Raw genomic sequence first — 24,572 nt, 5'->3', positions numbered from 1 at the left:
TGCATAGATTTAGTTTTAAGGACGGCAAGTAACAGGCTTACACGAAAAACAACCCGTAATAAACGAGGACAAAGAACCCGGACAACGAAACTACTAACTAAAAAAATTTATTGATTATTTATAAATAAAAACAGACATGAATCGGTGCCTAAACAATCGTAATTTTAACTCAACAATTCAGTTTGACTTCGTTATTGTTTTGTTTTATTTTATACGTAGTACTTTTAATTTTTCATTGTAATTTTGATTTAATTATCAATTTTATTTTAAATCTTAATTAACCATCTGCCATTTTATAAATTTTGTTTCTATTCCTATGGACTCTAGCCTAAATTTTTTTTTTTTTGAAAACACCTCAAGCGTGGAAAGGTTCCGTATCTGATATCCTTACTAATATAAAGTATATACTAATATTTTAAATACTAACCAACAAAGTGACTTTGTTCTGTCCCGGCGCACAGTAACAATGTGGATACAACTAACTCAAGAAATTGAAATAGGCACGTGGAGTCTTAAATTTAACAAGAAGCTCTTTTTACGATGTCCCGTAAAAACACATTTTTGTTGCAGATAAGAATAATGAAATCTGAGGGACATGAGTTTCCAGTTCGATCATAAACTTGATACCTCGGTGGATAATGGTCTAAGCTTTAAGCACAAAGGTGGGAAAAGTTATTTACATGATTCTAAACGGGAATAATAGTGAGTTTGACTTGCATGCGAAGGTTGTATTATCAAGCTGTAACATTAATTAAATAAATTAATTTACTACGACAATACACACATCGCCATCTAGCTCCAAAGTAATCCTTTTTATAAATCAAATACATAAATACTTATAATATTTATACAGATAAACACCCAGACACTTAAAAAAAGATCATATTTATCACACAAATATTTTCCAGCTGTCGGAATCGAATCCACAACCTTGGCCTCAGAAAGCAGGCTCGCTCGCCAATCGGGCGATCATTTATTTTATTTCAAGATTTTAAATTTTTTATGATTTGGTTATATAGCGGTAAAATATATAATCCATGTTCTGTCAGATTTCAACATAAAGCGGAAGTGAGTAATAATGTTAACCACTATTCGGATACCTTTAAAAGTGTATTTGATATTTCAAAAGGAGTAATGGCAATCTTCAACAGCTAATCATTTGAAAGGTTTTAATTTAATACTAATAATAGAGAATTTCAAAAATGAGTTACCCCATATTCGATTCTCTGCTTAGGTCTAATCTGATGCGAAGCCAATATTATCGTTAGCAGCGAAAACGTAATACCAAAGAGAATGGATACAGTAAGCTGCCATTTTGACAAGGCTTTTAAGTAGCATACAAACATTAGAACATCGTCATTTTTAATCATCGCAGTCGTGCACTCATCTGTGAATAAAATGTATAAAACTTAATAATGGAAAAAACACAGTCGTAGTTATATTAAAGTCTACTTCAACTCGCGCACAGTTGCGGCATTCTAATTTAATTTAAAGGCAATATACACGACACGCTACGAGAAAAAGTTTGTTCAATTTGTCCAATTTCAAGTGGAATTCCTAGAAAAACAAGAATGGCTTGGTGCCTAATGTTATTTTAATTGGCATTTAAAAAATATACTCAAACAAGTCAAGTGCGAGTTCGATTAGCGTTAGTTTAGTTTTCTGGTTCTGGAATTTTGATACTTATTATTTTCATTGTGATTTCTTTGTTAATTTATTGTTGGTGTTAGTAGAATTTAAAAGCATTTTCCGTTTTTCTCTTTTAAAGTAAGGAACGTTTGATAATTAAGACTTGACTGCAATCAACTTAGCCGAATAACTTTAATAAAAAAGACCGCTTTAACAGTACAGTGTATATACATACCTAATTCATTGGCTTCAGTAGTTCCTTTTGCCCGAATAAGGCGTTTGGTTGTCTGCTTCTGATAAAATTATCTTCTTGAAAATGATACAATAAAGCCTATTAACGAAATACAGATAATCTTTCTGATAAATTAAATACAGAAATTCTTTACATAGTAAAAAACAAAGTCTGTCACGCTCATTGTATGCTTAGACCTTTTAAACTTTGAAATTTAATGCAGTTTCAAGAATTCAAGAGGAAGGTTTCATATTAAGGATTACTTAAACGATAAAAAAGCTTGGGTGTGAATTTCTCTAGCTTCATAGCCTAATATAAATTTATTGTGATAACAAAAAAAATACCATGCTAAGTTTGTTGTGGGCTCTTCTTAGACCAGGGCGCGTTTGGAACCCTCGTATCGTACCCTTTAGGTTTAAGTTGGCAAACGAAGTTATTACCATCCCCTTTCAATTATGTATGAACGCTTCATAAGTGCCTGTGATAGGCCTACATGAATAAAGAAAATTTTGAACTTGAATTTTGAATTTAATGTACTACGGAGTTTTATTATTAATCACTCTAAACTGCCCCACATTAGTATCTATATTGCACCCGTGCAAAGTTGGAGCCAGTCGCTAGTATTATATATTCTAAACCCATAACTATACAAGTCAAATCTACACTAATCAGTCGGGTAGCCTTTGCGCAAAACATAAACGTCTATCACTAGATAAGGCAGTAAACACTGTTGTAATACGAGTATCACGTATTTTATGTTTGTATAATAAGACTCCATGGGTCACCACGCAAGCGGTACAATTATGTAACTCTTGTATTATAGAACCAGGCATGCTGGTTGTAGCCATATTGAATATTTCTGGCACTTTGTTAAAGTTAATCTGTGATAAAAGATTCTTTATCTAAAATATATACAACTAGAAAATACCAACTAGAAATATTCTACAAATTTCCATCTGAAGACCCGTATATGGAACGTGACTTGACTTATATTTCAGGATTATCGTTATTTTGTTGCTACAAATATTAACTTTAAGAGTCCAGTTTTGGAATAGTCAGCCAGATTATTAATTAAACCATATATTGGAAATTTGATACGACTGAGAAAAAAGTTACTTAAGTAAGTCCTCGAACTCCGTCTAATTTTCACCAGTGATTGTCTGTCTAGTTTTAAGCCTATTTGGCTAACTAAATCGCTAAGGTCACGTGAATTTTACTAACACGAGCCGTTAGTAAAATTCACGTGACCTTAGCGATTTAGTCCTGTCCAATTAAAGCAACAAAATATTACTTGCAAAAATTCAAAATTCATTTATTTCAAGTAGGCCTAATATAAGCACTTTTGAAACGTCAAGTCTGTCTGTTTGTAGTGATTCTACCACCGGTTCAGAAGGCAGATTCTACCGAGAAGAAGCCGGCAAGAAACTCAGCAGTTGCTCTTTTCCAACATCAACAATTTACATTTTGCATTTTAACATTCATTTTTCTATCTTGTAAGAGCTGAAAGCGGAGCCGGATGCTTCCAAGCAACCTTGTCATTAAAAAATTCATCAATTGTATAGTAACCTCGCTATAATAAATGTGTTTTAACAAATTCTTTAAACTTGTGCATTGGCAGGCTTTAACAATAACGGAATATTGTGAGAAAACCTGCATGTCTGAGGGTACTTAATAACTTTCTAATCTACACTTTTCTTATTCTGAGAGAAAAGTAATGTGTTGATGATAAGATGATGTTACTTTACTAGTAGGTACTACTAAATTTATAAAAAATCGAATTCGGTTTAGCTGTTTATAACTTTTATTGTATCATTAAATACCTTTTTTTATTAAACTTAAGTTATAAACCACGTTATTCACAGCTGTGACAGCCTAGTGGTTAGGACCAGTGGCTAGGGGTTTCGAATTTGAGCAAGCCCAGTTACCTATAGCACAAATTTAACTCGTCATGATCTCTAAGTCACCATTTGTGCTAAATGACAAACAATATCAACAAATCTTTGAAAAACACTACGATTAAGGTCAGCACGCGAATTATGTTAAAGAAGTTTCTATGCAATGTTTGCCAAAATTAAAAAGTAATCATAGAAATCAAAAATGTGTTTCTTTGAGTTCTGCTCTCTTTAATTCTTATGATGCCTGGTAATGTATGTCGTGACCAGCCGCGCTCCAACCATTCTTTTCATTAGAAAAAAAATATGCAAAGCCAACAAACAATTTTTAAATTAACAAAAAATTTACCTGTTGTTCGCCAATTAATTTTTGATTTTGCCACAGAAACAATTTGCACACAATTTGAGCTCATATTTAACAATATTTACTATAATTTTTAAGAAAACAAACCAGTAAAATGCACTATTCAACTCAAAAAATCAATAATAAACTAATTACTAATCAATAATAATGCATCTGTCAAGTTTCAACTAGTTGTAACACAAATAATAACACGCGTGAAGTTGTTTCAATTCGCTCGCTGGTCATCTTCACTAACTTCAACTCGCAATCTGAAATTTGATCTCCATACTAAATTATTAAATAATCTAGATTGTCTCTGCCAAATACATTGAAATTTCTATGAGAGAGAGCAGTAAATTAAAAGCCCCATATAAGCAAATGAGTTTGAGCGAGACAAAGCGGGACCTCCGATCGCGTACGAAGACACGCGAAGAGCGCCATAGTGATAGTTCGGCGCGGCACCGCGCCTTTCGGCTGGTTGCTACCACAGAGTCTACCTGCCAGAGTAACGTAGTGCTTGCAGTAAAGTAGACAAAGAGTATATACATTATTGAGTAAAAGTTAAAACATTGTATTTATATCCTCATTGCTATCAAGTTTTAATTATTTTGTTAATTTCATTTCGACTTTCACTTTCATTCAGTCGAGAAAAATTTAAAAGAGATATTTATTAGCCCGGCTTTTCGGCTTGTATGGTAGTACCGCCACTGGTTAGGACTTCGGCTTCAATTGTGGGGGCGGAGTTCGAATCCCAGCACGCACCACTACCTTTTCCAAGTTATTTGCGATTTAAGCCATTAAAATATAACTTGCTGCCTGAGTCGGTAGTTCTCTATAATGTTCTCAAAGGCGTGTGGAGTCCAACAACCCGCACGGGCCATCATCGTGGACTTCGGTTTAAACCCTTCTTATTGTGGTAGACCCGTGCCCTGTAGTTGGCCTGTAATGGGTTTTAAATGATGATGATGATGATGATGAGCCGTTGCTGCGTGAATGATGGACAAATTATCAAACTCACAGTTACTCATTCGCATATAATGTGCCCTTTACCGTATCATATTGCTACGCGGCTGTTTTTAAATAATGTAGGGACATCCGTAAGGGTTGGCGGTTCAAAGGGTACAAAGGGTTCACGACAGATAGGAATCTTATTTTACATACGCACACTTATTCCGATGAATTACTTTTTGACCTTTTACTCTCTAGAAAATGTTTTAGTTTGCTTTATTTACTTAAGTTAATATTCTATAGCACTATAATTTTGATAATTGTTTATAGTTTTTGTTGCTTCTACATGACATTTGGCATTCAATCGTCAATCTACACGCAACTAATGTTTTTACCTTGTACGTAAAAGTAATGTCAGGCCCTTCAAAGAGCTCTCAGCCTTTGATCATTATGCATTGGGCAATATAAGTCTTGAATTCCTCCAAGTCACTAATTGGAAGGTAGGAGGGAGGGCGGAGTAAGGACTTCTTTGGCAAAGCGCCAGCTGCGTCTTGCCGTTAATTTGTGCCCGTCTACCCTGACTTCCTTATAATATATCAGGTTAAATATTATGATAAGAACTGAAATATGATGGGGTTGAACTAATAATGTTGCTTCCGGAAAATATACACTATAAGCACTAAACCATAGTTATTAATATTTTTTTATCTTTATATATATGTTTCTTGTGTGCGTGTGTATGTCACTGAACTCTTCCTAGACGGCTGGACCGATTTGAATGATTTTTTCGGTATACGTTCGGGTGGCACCCAGGATGGTTTAGATTCACAAATTAGCCCAACAGATGGCTGGGGTCCGCTAGTTATTATGTAAATTCTGCCGGAGATTATACTTGGGTGCAATTTTCGCTGATTTTGTCGCTCCAGTCTTATAAATTGAAGGTTGGGTTTAGAAATTTTTGATCTTTCTCTGGTTCACTCTGGTTTGGCCACCACTACCAGCAAGCGATATAACGTTCCAGTCATACCTCTTATAGATTAGCTTGCAACCATCTTAAACTACTATTTTTATTTCGTTTTAAATATTTGTGCGAATTATTAACATAAAAACTTGCTATTTTCCACCTAACAGCAAAATATATTCTTTTGTAAAACGTACAAAGGTGGCGTGCTACGACAATCGTAGCAGAGACTGTGTCTCCACCTACGTCGCACCGTAGCAACCACTTGCTACGCAATATCTAATGTAGGGGCGTTTCACCGGATGGCGTTATTGTGCTCTCTTGTAGAACTATTAACCTATTTTAACAAACGTCAACTCGGTGGCGCTGTTTGTAGGTTCCAATATGTAGCTCACCTCGATCGACGTAAGGACGAAAATGTAGATTATCAAGCGACAGATTTATTATATCACGGCATAAGAACCGGGCTAATAAACAAACAAAACCGTACCGTATCATCGGTCCTAAAAGAGCACCAGGCGAACCTGCTTGAGAACCTTGTATTACTGACTTGACAGTTCGTAGGTATTTTCGCATAAAGATGGATATGCCGTTTTCACTTCATAAAATACGACATGGTGTATTTGTGGTACATAGTAGTTTATGTGAGTTCTAAGAGGTGGCGCTGAATTAATTGTGGGTCAAGTATGTTTAAATTATTCGGTTGCAGGACTACTATGTATTCATGTCAGGTCATAGTTTCAAGCATAATAAATCTATAGTTAGTTTCTGGCAGAACTTTCTATACTTAGTTTCTGGCAGAACTTTCTATACTTAGTTTCAGCAGATTTCATCCTGCCTGAGTATGGTTTCAAGCTCCGAATGTTATATTCATTTTATCGATAAATTTCGGGAGTGGTTTATTCCAGAATATTATTTAGGCACGCGCAAGTTAGCACGTATCGGTTTTTGTATTACCTTAAACTTCATTAAATCATGCCGTCAGTCTGGAATGGGCCAATTTTTTGGATTTGTATGAATCGAATTTATATTCAACTTGTCTACTTTATAAGTAGTTCAGATTGTCTTTAACAAGTTTATAAACGGATTCAACACAACTATCCTGGCGAATAACTTCGCCAACTTAGAAATAGCAAATAGACCGAGCCTAGTTTTGTTACAGTTATATCATTTTACCAGTAAGATTGTTAAATTATTATATGTTCACGTAAATCAAAATATAGTTAAAGTATTCGAATAACGAATAATTCAATATTGTTTGTGTCAAACAATCATGCATATCTATAAACTTATAATAAAAAAAAAAGAAAAAAACAGCTTTTAGAAAAAAACTCACCGAACATTTATCGGTGAGTTAAATTTTGTGTTAAATTTTTTTTATTTTTTGCAAATTAAGTTTATATGACGCTTTGTCAATGCTATGTGCACTTGTCATTGACGTGCATATCAGTCCATGTGTTCGTGTGTGTCCTATGTTTAAAAAACGTGTAATATGCATGTTGTTAGTGCTCTTAAATAAATAAATAAATAAATAATAAAACTGTAAGTGGAAGATTTCTGTACATTTAATATTTTTTTTTTAATTTTGACCAGGCGATGCTTTGTAATCGATACTCAGTCCAAAACAGATTTTTATTTCCTATGTGTCTATCTCTCGGTCTGTCTATCTGTCTGTATGTCTGTCTGTCTGTCTGTCCGGGCATCACTTGAAAACTACTGAACGGATTTAAATAAAATGAGGTAAAGTGATATTCCGGGTCAACTTATAGGATACTTTTGATTCCGATAAATAATAAGTTTCCTCCGGGAAATGAGATGATTTTTTTTATCAATTTACTTCATAGCTCCGTTAAATTTGAACCGACTTTAATATTGGAATTGTTTCTTTGAAGTTCTATAAAACAGTCCGCGACAACATACGACAATTTTTTTAAGTTGACTCAGCCGCGGACGCGAGGGTCCGCTAGTCTAAGTATGTGTTAAAAAGGAGCTATTGTAAATGTAAAATTACTTTCAGGACCTTTTATGTCAACGAAGGCACATCTCCTCGTGAACAAATTAAACCGAAGTAAATCACCTGGCTTCGTGGCAAGTAGTTCAGTGATTTCCCAAATCATGCTCCTCCAATATACTGCTCTCACTCTGCGACGCGGCAGCTTGCTGTACAAAAGATTTCTACCAAAAGGGAGTCTATACCGCTAGAGTATTGCAGGAGTAATGGATAATTAATTAACCTTTTAGTTTGGTTTTGGCTAATTACCTAGCACATTGACTAATTGTTAGCAATCATTGACATCAGTGTGTCTTTTAGACCGTGCAGCGTGCCGCGGTCGCGCCCTCCCACACGGCGAACCTCCCCCTACAAGGTGCAATTAACGTAAATAATTGGCAGAGTTAATTATTTGCAACGCTTTGTCACATTTATAAATTAACTTGTGCATTTGATCAAATGAATGATGTTTCTATGAACATTGCTCCGACGCGTTTGAAAATTACACAAACTATCATCATTATTAATTAATGTGACCTTCATATTTTAAACTATGAAATTATATGTATTAGAAACTGTTCAAAACGTACATCTACATTTTATATGAAAGCAATTATAGCCAAAATAGTGAATAATAAATACATTTAAACTGGATACGGATATAAAGTTATTTTTGATCGCTTTTGGTATTTAAAGTACATAACCTTTGTTCCATATAGTAATTAATGAGGAAAAATTGTTTGAAAGTTATCATCGGTGCAAGTGGCACCTCCGGTGGCAGGGCAGGATGAGAAACAAAAAACATACAAACTTCTTGATATAATAAACGAATCGAAGAAAGTTGAAAATTTCATTAATTTATTTATCTCTAAGCACAATAGCAGTTCATAAATCCTTTGCTGTATGTAATGTGAATATAGACTAATATTGAAGTCTTTAATTTCCGTTTGTTATCTGTATCTGAGTATCTGTTACTTTAATGAAAAAACCTAGATACTTTCGCAAGCTACAAGTGTCGTGTGAAAAGACCTGTTTTTATATGTAATGAGCGCTACCATTTCCAGTTACTCAGATGAATTACGTGGATAAGTTGCTTATCATGTGGTGGGAATAAATCGTTTTGAGAGCTGTAATATTTTAAAGAAAAGTGGACTGTATTATTACGAGGAAAAGAAAGATGCATAAAGATTAGGAAAAACACGTGAAGGACAATTAATCTGGATTAAAAGGAATTATTTCACGGTACCCCTTCGCGCATTCAGCGTAGCACTTATTTTCAATAACACACAATAACTTCACCACCACAATACTCAATGAGGCGTTATGCGAAACGATATTAATTTATATAATTTTTGTAACTTATACGGCCATATTTTTATTCTCACGAATAGTACATGCGCGCGCGATGGTAGTCGGAGATCGATTATTTGATCATAAATTTGCGAACTCCAAAGGATGGGTAGGAAGGAAATAAAGTTAGGAGTTTTAATAAGAGGGAAAAAAATGGTGTAATTTGTCATTTTTAATAGAAGCATTTCGTTTTGGCATAAATTTTGATTAACATTTTAAAATTGTGGTTATTATTATTACCATCATGTTTTTGAATTACAGATTTTTAAAAAGAGATTGGAAAATGTTTGCGGAACATATTCGAGTTGAAGATTAACCTTATATTTGACGCTTATATTAAGTTTAAGACCACGAAGTGAAAGTTGGTGGCAGCATCGTCCTCTGTGCTAATACTAGCGGTTGCTAGTAGAGGCCGCTGCTGCTACTGCGATCACCAGCCCGTCTGCGCCACTCTGCCGTCCACCTCTTCCATTGGGAGAGGCCTCAAGTTCAGCCTACAATAAACACAAGTAAAGCCAGGAAAAAGAGCTGGTTACAAGAGAAGAGAGAAAGGATATCGTCCCCCGCACTAAATAAAAACTGTTTATGAGTTCTACACAATATGACCTATAAACTTATGGCGCTATCATTAAAATAGCACTCTATTGAAATGCTGAGTATTCCAAAATGAGGTTCAAACAATACATAACCACATTTATGATTAAACGACTGCTATCCTGTGTGCACGACTAAGTAATATTTTAATGTTTTCATTAATTCAATGGACGATTGAAATTGAAGTGGGATAACTAGGCTAAATGGGATAACATGTGAAAGTTTTATACTTAGGTTAATTCTAAAACCGATTTCATAGATTTTTACACATAGTAGGTTTTAATTTTACCGTGATTTTTGTTTTTCATACCTAATTATTTTATTGTAGCACCACTTTTCAACGCATGGAACAATTTTTAAAACCAAAATTGAAAGCAGTCGACATCATGAAGAAATTGCAAAATGGAGCCCAGTATGTGTGAACGCGGCTGTGTCCTATCACAGTACGCCTATGTAGAACTGAATAGCACCAAGAATTAAAAATGAAAATTTATGGTTCACGAATCCAAGCCATATTGGGCAACGCGGAGACCTTCGAACTACAATGAGTCGATGCGAAAATGAACTTCTCCGAAAGGGTCCGGAGTTATATCATCCGGAATGCGGATGCTCCCTGAGGGAGACTGACTTACTTTGAGAATAAAAGTAAGTCAGTCAATCATAACATTACCCCTTTTAACGGAAAGATGGTGGTTATTCCCCTTCATTATCTCCAAAGTTTTCTGATCAAAAAATCTGAAACAATTACAATTAAAAAGAAGTACATGTAAACTTTACATGTTTCATTTAACTTTTTTTGGTTCATAAAGTAAGTTTTAGTTTTGATATTTGTATTGATCTAGTTGCGTCCCGCGGTGAATAAATCGTGTGAACTCGGCTTTGATAGGACGTGAAAGAAGCAAAAAACTTGAGTAAATACCCTTTTTCTCATTTGGAATACGGAACCTTCTGATCATGAGTATGACTCTAATTTAACGTATTTTTTAAAATTATTTACTGTAAAGAAAAAAAAAGTAAAGTAAAGTAAAGTAGAAAAAAAAATGTTGCTACGATAATTTTTAGGTATGACTAACCTTCTATCGTAATGATCGTCACATCTTTATAAGAGGCCACGTAACGATAGACTTATAGCAAGGGGACGATGTAAGAGCCTTAACGTCTGCTCTAACTGGCCACCCACTGCCCTAGAGCCTGCCCACTTCTTATGAAAACTCATGTAAAACTTTAAACGCACTACGCTTATTACTTTACTATACCTCCTATCTAAAAAAATTACCTTGCTTCTAAACTAAATAATAAATAGGATTGAGTCAAAGTATTTTTTAATTTCAAACGCATATCAAGTTTTTATAATAGATGTAAAATTAAAATATGGGAACATATAATAAACACCCTAACTGGAAAGTTTACTTATCAGTAATTTGGCAATCGAATGAAGAAGACAAATCTTTGCAAAACTCTATTAAGAGGGATTTAAAAGTCATACACTAAAATACAACGGATTGTTTTGCCTTAGAACACGTTGCATAGCGTAGCATAAAAGTATGTTTCCAACCTAAGTCATAGTGGTATGAGCGGCTGTGGACCTTGAAAGATTTTAGGGCTAATTAAATTAAAAAATGTACCCAGAGCCAACCGAGAATCGAACCGGGACGCCGTGCCGACCTTCGAATAGATCGTAAACTGGCCAATGTATGCACAATAAATTGGTTGTCATTAAACCGCGTCAAGTGTTTAATGTCGCGTTTTATAGTCACGCGGTGGAGCAGCCACGGGCCGCCCACTAAACTGGAACTAACCTATATAATAAATAATAAAAGTCCACAAATTGAGATGATACTCAAGATATTACAAGAATACGATGACGCGGTGTCTGGGCGAGTATTCCTACTTTTCACAGAATGTGGGAACTTACTCCTACAGTTAAAAGCAGTATTATTTTAGAATTGTTATCCTTAATGTAAGGACGGCAAGGAGTGTCATATACCTATAACTATTATTTTTCTTATTTATTTATTAAAATGTTGGGGTGAAATAAAATGTACTATATAAGCAGACATTACTGAGTATTTTGGTTGATTATGTTTTTAAGTTTATTATTAATACATATTTATAACTAGCCGACCCGCGCGACTTCGTCCGCAAATAAGCCGACATAAAAACGTGAACGTTTTCACGTGATGCCCGGACAGACAGACAGACAGACGTACGAACAAAAATTAAATAAAAATCTGTTTTGGACTTAGTATCGATTATAAAGCATCCCCCGGTCAAAATTTTCAAAATATATTAAATATACAGAATTTTTCCAGTTACGTTTTATTATAAGTATAGATGATGATTCTTCAAGTGCAGGTAAAAATATAAAATTGTATTATTGATGAACTCGACGACTCGTGGAAGTTATTCAAAGAGTAGGATTATACTTACTTAATACTGTTAATAAATGAAAAAACTTGGCGTTTCTGTGGCCATGCGAAAGTCCTTTCGAGTAATATTCTACGCCATCAAATGTTTAGCAATTTCGTAAGAGACCGCACTAAATCAAGTTTTAGCAGAACAATTTATTCGGCGTCATCATTTGGAGATAAGTGGCTCATATGCGTAGTTTTGCCATCCTGACGACATGACCTGGGATAGTCCTCTTATGTTTCAGACAGTTTCTCCCAGATCATATAGGCATTCCTAAGAGTTCTCAATAACGTTCTCAAAGGCGTGTGGATTCCACGCATCCTGCTCCAAGCCTGCTCATTGTGGGAACAAGCCCCGTGCCCCGTAGTGGGCCGTTAATACGTTGATATGATGATGATAATGAATGGATTGGAATTCGTATTGTTTAATGACTTTTTATCAATGTGTCGTTTTCCAACAACTCCCTTAGACTTGTTAATATTAACTGTTCCAGAGTCTACCAATGATGTCAAAGTCAAAGTCAAAAATATCTTTATTCAAGTAGGCCCATAGGTGGCATTTTTGATGCGTACATAAGAATTACACGGTAGTGAGATGATGGCGATAACACATTCGTAAACTTAAAACTAAAGCTACGAGGGTTCCAAACGCGTCCTGGTCTAAGAAGAAGCCCACAACAAACTTAGCCGGGTGGTTTTTTTTGTTATCACCATCTCACAATGTCATTTAAAATTATATATTATGACATAATGCTGTGAAAGTAACTATACCAGTCTAGCAGTTTCTACGTCGGTCATATGGCGTATCTACTTTACCGCATAGGCAGCAGAACTAAGCCTGTTCGATAAATTATTTACATGAGGGCCCCATTGAAGTTTAGAATCTAACGTTATTCCTAGAAAAACTGCCGTATCCTCAAGTTTCAGTTTTTCCTCCTCCTTATTAAGTAGTACAGTGGTTTTCACGTTGCTATGTCTATGATGCTAGGAACCAGCACCGCACCGCACAGCACAACTGTTGAATGTGGAATCCACTGCGAAAGACCGATGTCCAGCAGTGGACGTCAATCGGTTAAAATGTCGATGAGATTTGTATTATATCATCATATATAATTCAAATTTCAACGACAAAATTCCATTATTTCAAAATAGGCAGACTTTATACGCCCTTTAGTGGTCTCAACAATGGCTACTCTAATGCAGACATAACGTGTTCGTAATTTGTATCTGTTAGTATTTGATAGTATTAATTAGTGTTGTTGCCACAGTTTTGAGGCTTTCTTCCCTTGGAAATTGTTCTAAATCACCATTTATCAGAAGACATTGACAAACGGGCTTCTTTCGCGGTTTATTATTTATTAATTTAGGTCGATTATTTATTCCTACCTTAAAAGAAAGGATTATTAACAACTTTGGCAACCCCAACGCTATACACATATGATAAAAATAGATAGGTATAAAAAAACACAAACTGCCCAAGACCATTGGCTGTGAAAATACCTTGGTAAGAACTAAAACCAAAAGTGGTTAAAAATTACCAAACCAAGACTGAAAGACAATCAATCCATCAATCTTATATCGCAGAAAAGATTACGGTACCGATACAATATACATGGACCTCACTTTAAGACATACAGAACATCTTAAGAGCCCTAATCAAGTTATTAGCTGGGGTCCTACGTGCAATCAACGTGCGCATATAAAAATATAACTAGTGTAAAACATATAAATATAAAAAAAACTTTAAAACTTTCGCTTTCACTTTCAAACTTATGTGAAATGCTTTTAGGGTCCAGAAGTTTTAAGCAAAATAATTACATTGTTTTACATTAAAAAACGATTGTTGCCTATAGCAGTATTGCTTATCTAAGAATCTGTCCAAAACAATACGCACGTAATGCAACAAGCCGAATTCAAATGAGTTATATTTTTGTGTGCTATGCACTTTGACTCAGAGCCAGCAAGCAAGTAGACATGATTTGCATGATTTCCGCTATCGTAGGTTTTTTCCTACGAGAGCGGAGGTTTTGGAGCGTAGACCCGTCACAAAGCTGCTTCAATGCTGGTTGGTGAGCTTTAACGATTATTATCATATTTTGATTTTAACCGGGAAAGACGGCTTAACGTACCCCCTAAGCAGGAGAATCCTTATTTAAAACTCGGGAATTATCACTCGTGCCTCGTTATCTGTAATACGACATACTCATCACTACACCAACGAGAAAAGCAATAAGAAGTTGTATAGGTGCGGTGTTCAAAACTCGTCGGGCAAACGCCTACCAAAAACGCGTAAGCCAAATTATTTTAAATAGTAAAAAACTTAATTATGTTTTTTGGTTTATTTCAGTTAAAGTTTCCCATATTGTGCGAAGGCGGCAAACAATGGGAACTCATTCTTTTGTTTATTGTTAATGGTGGCCGTGAAATTTTATGTTGCGTTGGTATCTGAGTACGAGGTAATATTTAGTTTTTAAGCCCGCATTCCGAATAATAATAATATTGTACTAATGAATATATTTATCCTCCACCAGTTTAAACTTAGCTATAGAAGGCCTTATAAGGCCTATGTAGATTTCAACTAGTTTCACATTATAATTCACATTTTAAATCGGTCACAAGAAAATGGCACCCGATAAACATAACTAATTTGGTTCAGATACCCAAATAGTACTCCATGATGTTCTCGAGGAGGTGTTAGGCTCACCAATGGGCCAGCATGGTGTCCCAGTTGCCCATGAAGGTTAAAGAAATTTTACATATACGATAAAATAAACTATTTACTTGATTTACCTAGCTACAAGTTGTAAGAAAACAAAGGCAATTAAGTAAAACTGTGTTTCAATTCTAACAAGCTTTTCCTATTTATTAATTTTAATGCTCTTTCCGGAAAAGAAACTTGTGAAGTATGTAACGGCAAATCTCTAATGTGTCACGAGTCCCACACAAATTCATAAACAAAACGCGAGAACGCGCGCACTAGAGAATTTGACGAATCAAACACGCGCTGCGCTTCTAAATCATTAAACTCTTTTATTTTTTACTTTATACTTTAGTTTGTAGCCGGGTTTTTACTAAACAATTTATTTGTATTATTTTGCTTCATACATTTTTAAGCACTAGCTTATAAATTCATTACGTAACAGCTAAAGGATTTGAAATAACCAAAGACACGCTGATACACTATAACATGGACTAAATATTATTGCTATTAAAATGATCATTGACATTTTATTGTGTGTTCTTTGAATGAGATTAATCTGACTCAAGTAAATACGCGTCAAATTGAGTCTTTTTAAGTCGTTTATAAATATAATAACAAAAGAAAATAATTCGTTTTTGATGCTAGATATAAAACTGTTTAAACATTCAAAAAGTATATTTCTCTTCAGCGTTAGGTAAACAGTTGCTTACTAAAAAAATAACAGTAAAAGTTTAAAAATATCTCAGTTCCGCCCGAGCTAGCATTCGTACCACGAGACAACTAAGTCATTATCTGGTCTTTGTTACTCGTGTTTATTTATGGCGATATACCATATAATTATGTAGCTAGCATACTAGCACTACTGGAATCTTCTTTGGTCCCGGTTTTTATCGCTAACGCGTTATAACCACCAAAACTCAAGAACTCGCATTGTTTCAGCGTGCTGGATCAACGCTTTAAAACACCTTAAACGGCCTTTACCCAGAAAGATCATCTATGATACGAATGGACTCATTTATTATAGAATGGTTTTTTTTCTTTAACAATAATATCTCCAAATCGCTCCATACTAACCGCAGCATAGAGAGGCGCTCAACTCACTAGCGCGCGGTCGGCCTTTACTCGTGGCTCATATATAAGGCGGGTGGCGCTGCAAAGTGCTGTAGATACCTGTGCTTCGTCGACGGTGGTGGTTGCAGCCGCGGCAGTAAGTAGCTTTCCCTCTTACGTACGGCATAACGCTACTGTCATTATCATTCGAGATTACAGTTTCAAGTGTGATGAAACAAATACAGCGTGCACTATCATTTTTTATTTTTTTTCTGTTTTATGACTGTTTAATATACATACTGTTTAGTGTACACTTATTATATAATAGTTATTTCTTTTATTTTACTAAATACAAACTACATAATTTAACAAATGCTTAAAACTAACTATATATTTATTAGCTGTTCGTGAAAAAAAATTCCCGTTCATTACAACGAACTGAAGCATAGTTGTAAATACGGCGCGTTAACTAATATTGAATTTTTTGCTTTCCCTTAAACCAATTCTGAACTAGAACTGCCGTTGGCTTAGGCAAACTTTTATATTATTACTCATTTTATATATGTGAAAGAAGAAACCAACACATTTTCGGATTAATAATATCTGTTCGTAGATTTTTAAAGATAAATATAATTATCCTATGTATTATTCAAAGTCCCTTAGTACAAAAAATACCGAAACATGTTCAGCCATTTTAACAATATGCATTTTTTCAGGATGAAAGTAGCAAATTCAAATTCATCGTTCCGACTCATAAGTTATATCTATAGAAAAAAACGCATTGTTTATACGCTAACAAACGCTTTTGTAGTTATAACATCGGTAAGGATAAGTAGGTAATTCAAAAGAAAGAAGCGCGAATCCTTCGTAACGAATTAATTACATATTCATATCGGGTTGATTTTTAGGTGAATAATCATTATTTCATTCAAAATTCTTATGCTTCATTCTAAGTAATTTCAGAAAATCATAATTACTGTTTTCATTCACTCAGTTTAGCGCATAAAACAATTTAAAATTATTTAATATCGCAAAAGTGTGTGCTCTTTTAGTAAATCAACCGGAACTGAAGGGGCTTTGAAAGAAAACTCATTTTTATTTCTAATTAAATTGCATTTAAGTCTTTCATCAGTTAATTAGTTGGCTGAATAGACCTGTTCACAAAGTCCATTTTCTTTAAGCGGTAAAACAGCACACAACATTTAAATTGTGTGACTGAATGACGATTCGAACTCTGAACTGATGAAGTTATCCGCTGCATAGATTCATAGTTCATATGTCAGGTGGTTTGACGACGGTCTAACAACGGTGTCTCCGGATGAAGAGTAGCCACTTAAGCGCCTAGAACTCAAACGTCCATCGGTTATCCGAGCTATGTACACTGCCCATTCTAACTTTGCAATTCATTGAGCTATGTCAATGGTTCGGCTATTTCAGCTATTGATCTCCACATTTTATCACGTCGGAACTCAAAGTATCGCTATTCATCGTTCGCTGATTAGCTCTGAGATTACTTTAAATCAATATCAAACTCATATGTGATGCAGTCATTCGCAGAGGATTGGCGAAAATCACGGATCATTACTGTGCTCTTTCTGTCAAGTCAGCCAAGAGTACCTTAAAAGTCTAAAGTGCGATCTAAACTTTTCAACTTTTAAAAAAAGATCATATCTGAAGGTAGAGCCATGCACTTTATATCATACTCAAATTTAGTTTATTAGGTAATAGAATATAGGTTTCTAGGGCAGCTTATTACATTGCGAAGATAAGTAGGAAGAAAAATAATTGTTTATGTAATAACCTCTTCAGGTGGGAACTAAGTTATTCGGATGAATAACTTAGTTCCCACCTGAAGTCCTTCTATTTTCCGTCGGTCCACACCTACATTACACCAGGGCCCCAAGACAGCTATTTCAATCGTGTCTCAGTGATCGATCAATAAGATTATAGTTATAAATGAAATAAGATTAAAGTAAATACTATACAATAGTCTACCTAAAGAAATGTATTGTGAGAAATTGTTTAAATCATTCAAAAATAAGCTAAGAAAGCTTTGTTTAAATTTATTTCAAACGCGCCATCATTTATTTTATTTTAATACTAAAAGCTGATATTAGTTGTAGATGCTAGTTTTGTATATGTCTTTAAACCCAATGTGCAATCATTAATGAAGTTTTCTTATTCTTCAAATTATTAGTGAAAAGTGATGGTTTCCGAGCGAGAAGTAAACACGACATTAATAGGCTACAATACAGGCTTACCGAGAGTTGCTAACGATGGAATAAATTAACACTTAATCGTTACAACATAACTCGAAACCAAACAAACAACTTCTGAAGTCGTACATTATGTTAGATGTTAGCAAAAATAAGTACTAACTCAAATTATGAGTAATTAAGTTTGGAACTATATGTTAGCTTATTTCCACACGGTTTTATTGTGTACGGTTATATTCGATTATTAAATACAACAAACTTTGGGATTTTGTGTATAATTCTTTCCATATTATAATAAATTTTTTCCCTATTAGCTTTTCCCGATTGAGATACGTCCAACCCGTTGTGCGTTTAACGCTTGCAAACGGACCGACGTAGCTATAACCTTACTATGTTATAATGTTATTGTTAGAAAAGTTTTCTACACTAGGATATAGCACCAATTAAAATACTAAAACCTACAAATGATTGATTTAGTAAGTACTAAATACTGCCTTTATCTTTCTTAAATTATTTTGTACACTTGTAAAGCTTTGTTAATAACTACAGCCGTTAACTTAAAATTCAAGCTATCGAGGTTCCAAAATAGTCTTGAACTCAGAAGAAATTATAACAAACGTAGCCGGGGATTATTTTTCATTCAAATCCATTCAGCTGTTTAAGCGTAATTAACATCAAAACAACTTCACTTTTATAATATTAAATGCGATGTGATTTCATGTAAATTATTTGCTACTTTCCGTCTTTTCCGTCCTCTTCACCAAATTTTCGCTAAATTTGAATTGAATCAACCTTACAGTATTAAAATATTAACTCCTATTAAAACATGAAAATTATTAAAATCGGATGGATATAATATCACAAAAAAAGAACGCGTAGAATTAAGGAATACCTTTTTGAAATCTATTTTAAATTAAGTAATTTAATCACAAAATGACTATAAGCTTAATCAAAATGGCAAACACCTGTTCCGTGTAATCAATTAGAATTAACTAACAAATCAAACTAACGCGATTAGGCTGCGTGCTCTTCGCGCGGGGCTAATGTTCACGCACATTCAAATAACTCCCGTGAAATACAAACACGTGACAAATGAAACTGTTACTCTAATAGAACTTGCGTACACAGCTAGAGTTATCAACAGTGAATAGGCTGGCTTATTATATATTATAGGAAAGAAATATAACGAAAAAAATACTAAGCAAGTCAGACCTTATCGCTACATACCGACCAAAGACATAAAATATCATAGTTACAGTTTCGGTAGGTGGTGCGAAATTACTACATTAAACTAGATTCTGAATGCATGGTTTTACACAGTATTTCAAATATACCTTTGAAAGTAAATCTTACAAAAATTCCAAAATTAATAAATGTTTTCGATCAACGGGTATAACAGAACAGTTTTTCGGTTTGTATAAATATGTAAAAGGTATATACTTTTTATTAAGTCGTATATTTAGATAAAATTATAAAAATCAAAGTGTCAGGAGAAAAGTGAGTTATTTAAGGTTTTTTACATTGCGATTAAGTAAAATTTTGAGCGATAGAATAGTAATAATTTTGGTCAGACTATTTTAAAAGGGAATAAAGTTATTTGCTAGTTCACAGGTTGCTCATCCCCAATGAAAAACAATTTATCGTTTAACTGTCACTCGTTGTCCATGCCTCTCTTACTCAGCGGCCATCATGGGACACGTCTCCCGTTTTACCTTAAATACTTTATAGCAAGTGAACTTTTATTGATAAAAATATCTAAAATAAAACCACTGAAAAATAACTACAAATGTTTTCTTAAATATAGTTGAACAAACCCTAAAAATTATTATCGTGATATGTACCTTACATATCACGATAATAATTTTTAGGGTTTGTCGATATTTCGACCCAGTTGCATGGATCGTACGTCGTCGCGACGGGACTGCGTAGGTACGAGATGTCAAATTGGATGTCACGAGCAGAATCTGACTACACTCCTTCGTGTATTTGATGTTGATTAACCACGAAAATCTTAGTTTAAAATCTTTGACAAATCTTTTATTTGCAAATAACACAATCTTCTCGTTCACTAAATGATCACTTAACCACCGACCGTAAAATACTCGTACGTCTTCGATACATCAGAATAACCTCCTGAGCCGTAGTTGTGAGTAATTTCCTGATTGCCGCACTTACCTGTTCGCGGATCATTTGCCACATCGGCCCCGGTATGTCGTTCCCGGCACATTGTACTCGTACAGCGAAATAATCATGTCGATAAGGACGAATGAAGAGATTAAAGTTGTGCGTAGCTCAGCTCTCTATTTAGTTTATCGCAAACACCCACGAGCCACGGAAATCCATGTTTTTCTAATGCAAATTGAAACAATATGAGCAGGCAGCAAACCGCGTGAATGGGTCTTGCAGAAACTTGCGAAAAATGGATTGAAATGTATTTTATTGTTTGTTTTTTGTTCGTCTTAACTGTCAATAAACGCAATAACTCAGCGTTACTTTTATCCCCGGAAAACAGTATAAAAACGTTATAAAAGCGGTCGAAAAACACGTGCTACAACGACTATCATTTATTTTAGATACTCGTATCTAAAATAAATGATAGTCCTGCGGGAGTAGGTGCAGTCTGCGATCAACTTCACGGAAACAAGAAAACCATTACGACTCTTTGTATAAAATTCTTTGTATCAATATTGTAAAAGAATTACAATAATATATCAGCATATAAGGAACCAGCTGTTTTTACATACATTGACTACATTTTTAGTAATTATATGTGTTATTAAATATGCAAAGTCGGGATTTCTTCACTAATATGTTGCTTAAAAAATGTACCTTTATTCAAATCTTAGACACCGTTTTTCAGTAAGTCATTAATCAATCGATGTATAAAGGACAGTAGAAATTCTTTAGAATACTTATCGAATACGAGCATTATGTATTATGAGCTATTCTATGCTTTAGCATAAATTCATTTTGTGTAGAAATCTTGAATAAAACTCGCGAGGCTCCTTTCACAGGGCTCGCGAGATGTCCGCGGCAAAAGACATGCAAATCTATTGTACGGATAAATGTACTTTTAGCATACCTAGTACAATACGCAAGAACAGGCGATTTGTTTCTCGCGAGATATACTTCTTTAAAAACTTTTTCGTAAGATAATTCGTTTTCGGTTTCAAAAATTCACGTAATTTTGTTGATAATCCTTACTAATATTATAAATGCGAAAGTTGGTTGGTCCTTCCTTCACGCCCCAACTAAGCAACCAATCGGCTTAGATTTTGGCATTTGTATTGAAAGTACGGAGAGAAACATAGGCTACTTTTTATCCCAGGAAAACTCGATTCCCACGGGATTATTAAAAACAGATATAAACGCGAATGAAGAATGCGGGCATCAGCTAGTGGCATTATAATCTTATTCATTGAATAAATAAATAATTAAATAATTTGTGTGCGGCCGTATTGTTAAGATCTTCAAATCAATAAAAATAATTATGTTTTCACAAATATTAATATATGGTGATATAGTAAAATACATTCTTTATCTTTGTCTACTTAAAAAAACTGAGTTTTGTAAACCAACCATTTTAGATGTTTAGATTGTCCCTTAGTACAAATATATATAATAGAAAATCAAGATAAACACGTTTTTGCTTTTCCCTTGCACCACATACCCCGCTGATTATGATCTCCATTTTGTGAAGAAACATTTACTACAAAAAAGTAACTGCATTTGTAGGATCCATGAGATTTCACACAATAGGTACTTCTTGTTTTGAATGTTGAGCTTTTGATAAATAACACCGAAAAACTAAAAACTAGCCGTTGATTTACTCACTCCCAAATCTCGTAATCACAGAAATTGTCTTCAAATCATTTAAAAACGAGGCATGATAGATATAAGAACTTGCGAACTAAACAGCGACCCAAAATGCTAGGTCAGCCACAAATGTGCGAGTGCTATAGGCAAGTAGAATGCGCTGTAATTTTCTGATTAATATTTTTCCATTTTTCTCAATAATGTTTGTTGTAATCGTGAGTTTTCTAATATTTGTAACATGTTAAAATCTGAATTAGAACATCACTACTCTCTGAGATTTAAAAACATAATTTACTTCTTCCCACGTACACTACAGTTGCTAGGTAGTTTTATCTAGACCATTAGTTATTTAACGATAAAAGTTTATAACTAGAGACAGTAGTTCTAGACGGGAAGACAGATTTTATCATTTAGTTATCTCAGTTCTTCTTATTTGTTTACTGCTGTAGTTAATGTCACGTAAGTTCGAGGGTGGGGAAATTGTATGCATAAATAACAGGATTTGATGAATTTCTGCTATGTGTTTCGTTGTCCAAATCGAAAATTTTTACCTTATCTATAAAGAGCAAGCCGGTAGTATTTCTATAAACCCTTTATCGGCCCACTACAGGGCACGGGTCTCCTCCTTCATTGTGAAGGGTTTAACCTAGAGTCTGCTGGCAAAGCTAGCAGAAGTGCGGATTGATGGACTTCATACGCCATTGAGTACTTTGTGAAGATCTCTCATGCATGCAACGTTTTTTTCCTTCACCGTTAAGGAAAGTGATATTTTAATTACTTAAAACGCACAGAACTTAGAAAAATTAGAGGTGCGTGCCGGGTTCTGAACTCGGCCCTTCAGAAAGTGACGCCAAACTGCTAGCCACTACGTAATCACTGCTACAAATAGTAGGCCTAATATTAACATGGCCATATCAAAAGTTCAACAGATGTCATTTCAGCTAAGTACAGTTCAATTTAGTCAGCCCCGTATACTTTTATATGAAGGCTCTTTTAATAAAGCGCCTGGATCAATATTCCTTACAATGTCAAATATAAGTCACAATGAATGTCTTGGATATCTTGTGTTGAAGTTGTGCGCACACACGCGCCGCACAAACACACACGCGGTCGCCACAGTGATGCACTCAGGCTAATGGGATTACGAACAAAAGACATCCGAATGCTATACATAGCTACGGGCGTCGTTCAAGAAATTATGAAATTGTCACAAGATTATGTGGCGAGGCAACATGGAACTGATAGCGAAATGACAACGGAGTGGATCAGAGCTACGTCGTTCCCAGCGGTGGGATATTAACCTATCTAATCGTGATGATCAAACGCCGAGATCATAAACAATATATTAAATTTGGTGGGGAAGTCAGTATTCTTCTGTCAACATCTCTGGCGCAGTGCTCAATTTGAGATTCCACCATCAATCTCAGGCGGGAGAGCGATTTGAGAAATTTTAATTTCTGTATTTAAATGAATGAATGAATACATTTTTATTGTACGTATAACTTCATACTGTAGGTACTACTACTACATACAGCATCTTTCTGAAACCAATCCCAACCAATCACAACAGTTTTTTTTGCTGTCATTGAATGAGGGTCAGCACCCTGTTAAAATATCCTTAATAGCTAGCCTTCTAGTTAGCTTAGAATAAAATTGCAGCCCCATGATTATCGGAATTTTTGGAACCATCTGTAAATATTTCGTAGTACGTATCGTAGTCGTTTAAGATTGTCGTGTAAGTTGTCTGCATTAAGATGTTGTAACCCCTCTTTGCCTTAGACAATGGACAATTAATATTATTAGAAAGATCTATATTAGAAATCCAAGAGTCAAAGGAGAACATTTGTATCTGTCTAGTAGAATAGAGTGGCATTTCTATAAGATCAGTGTAAATATAACTGGTAATATAGCTGGCTTACTGATAACAGGTCAGTTTCATGCCTACGACCCGCCTATCGCCCCTTAGCTTCTTGACTTGATCGGGATACGGTACGGGATGTTTCAAATTAATATTCATGAAATTTTAATTTATTACGCGTAAATTAACCAAAAACTTGCCTCAATATCAGTTTTCATGCTTCTGAAATAGCTTATAATAATAATAAATCGTGGAAAATAGGTATTATTTGTTATTGTTGCCATTGTACACAAACTCTTGGTAACAAAATCACAATCTTTTAATGTAGCTCTTGTGTAGCTATTGTTTGTAAGTGCTGTTTATTTAGGTTTTAAACAATAATTCTACCGAGGCTCAAGAAAACAATTCATTTTAAATACAAATCCTCTTTCCAGTGAATAGCTCTTGGAACTTGTTCAAATCGGCGATCGTTCAAAATTTCAAAACAGAACAAAAATTTTCATTTGAACGCGTATTTTTAGATGTTGTTCCATATCTTCCTCAACCCGATTCCGATAATTAGTTTATCAGTAGAAAGGGGA

At 34.6% G+C, this 24,572-nt stretch overlaps 1 protein-coding gene across 2 annotated transcripts in view; it reads left to right on the top strand.

The window, feature by feature from the left end:
• Positions 1-588: 588 nt before the first annotated feature.
• Positions 589-24,572, top strand: part of LOC120626879 (neuropeptide CCHamide-1) — a 45,683-nt gene continuing 21,699 nt past the window's right edge. Inside the window, exon 1 of one of the 2 annotated variants that reach the window (XM_039894663.1) lies at positions 589-662. The gene's annotated coding sequence lies outside the window, so the exon portion shown is untranslated. Of the gene's footprint in view, positions 663-16,238; positions 16,259-24,572 lie in introns of those variants that run through there. The other variant, XM_039894662.1, reaches the window with a different exon arrangement.

The sequence above is a fragment of the Pararge aegeria genome, chromosome 10, assembly GCF_905163445.1.
Source record: "Pararge aegeria chromosome 10, ilParAegt1.1, whole genome shotgun sequence".
Lineage (NCBI taxonomy): Eukaryota > Metazoa > Arthropoda > Insecta > Lepidoptera > Nymphalidae > Pararge > Pararge aegeria.
The sequence above is the reverse complement of the archived record's forward strand: the minus strand, read 5'-3'. Positions and strand labels throughout refer to the sequence as shown.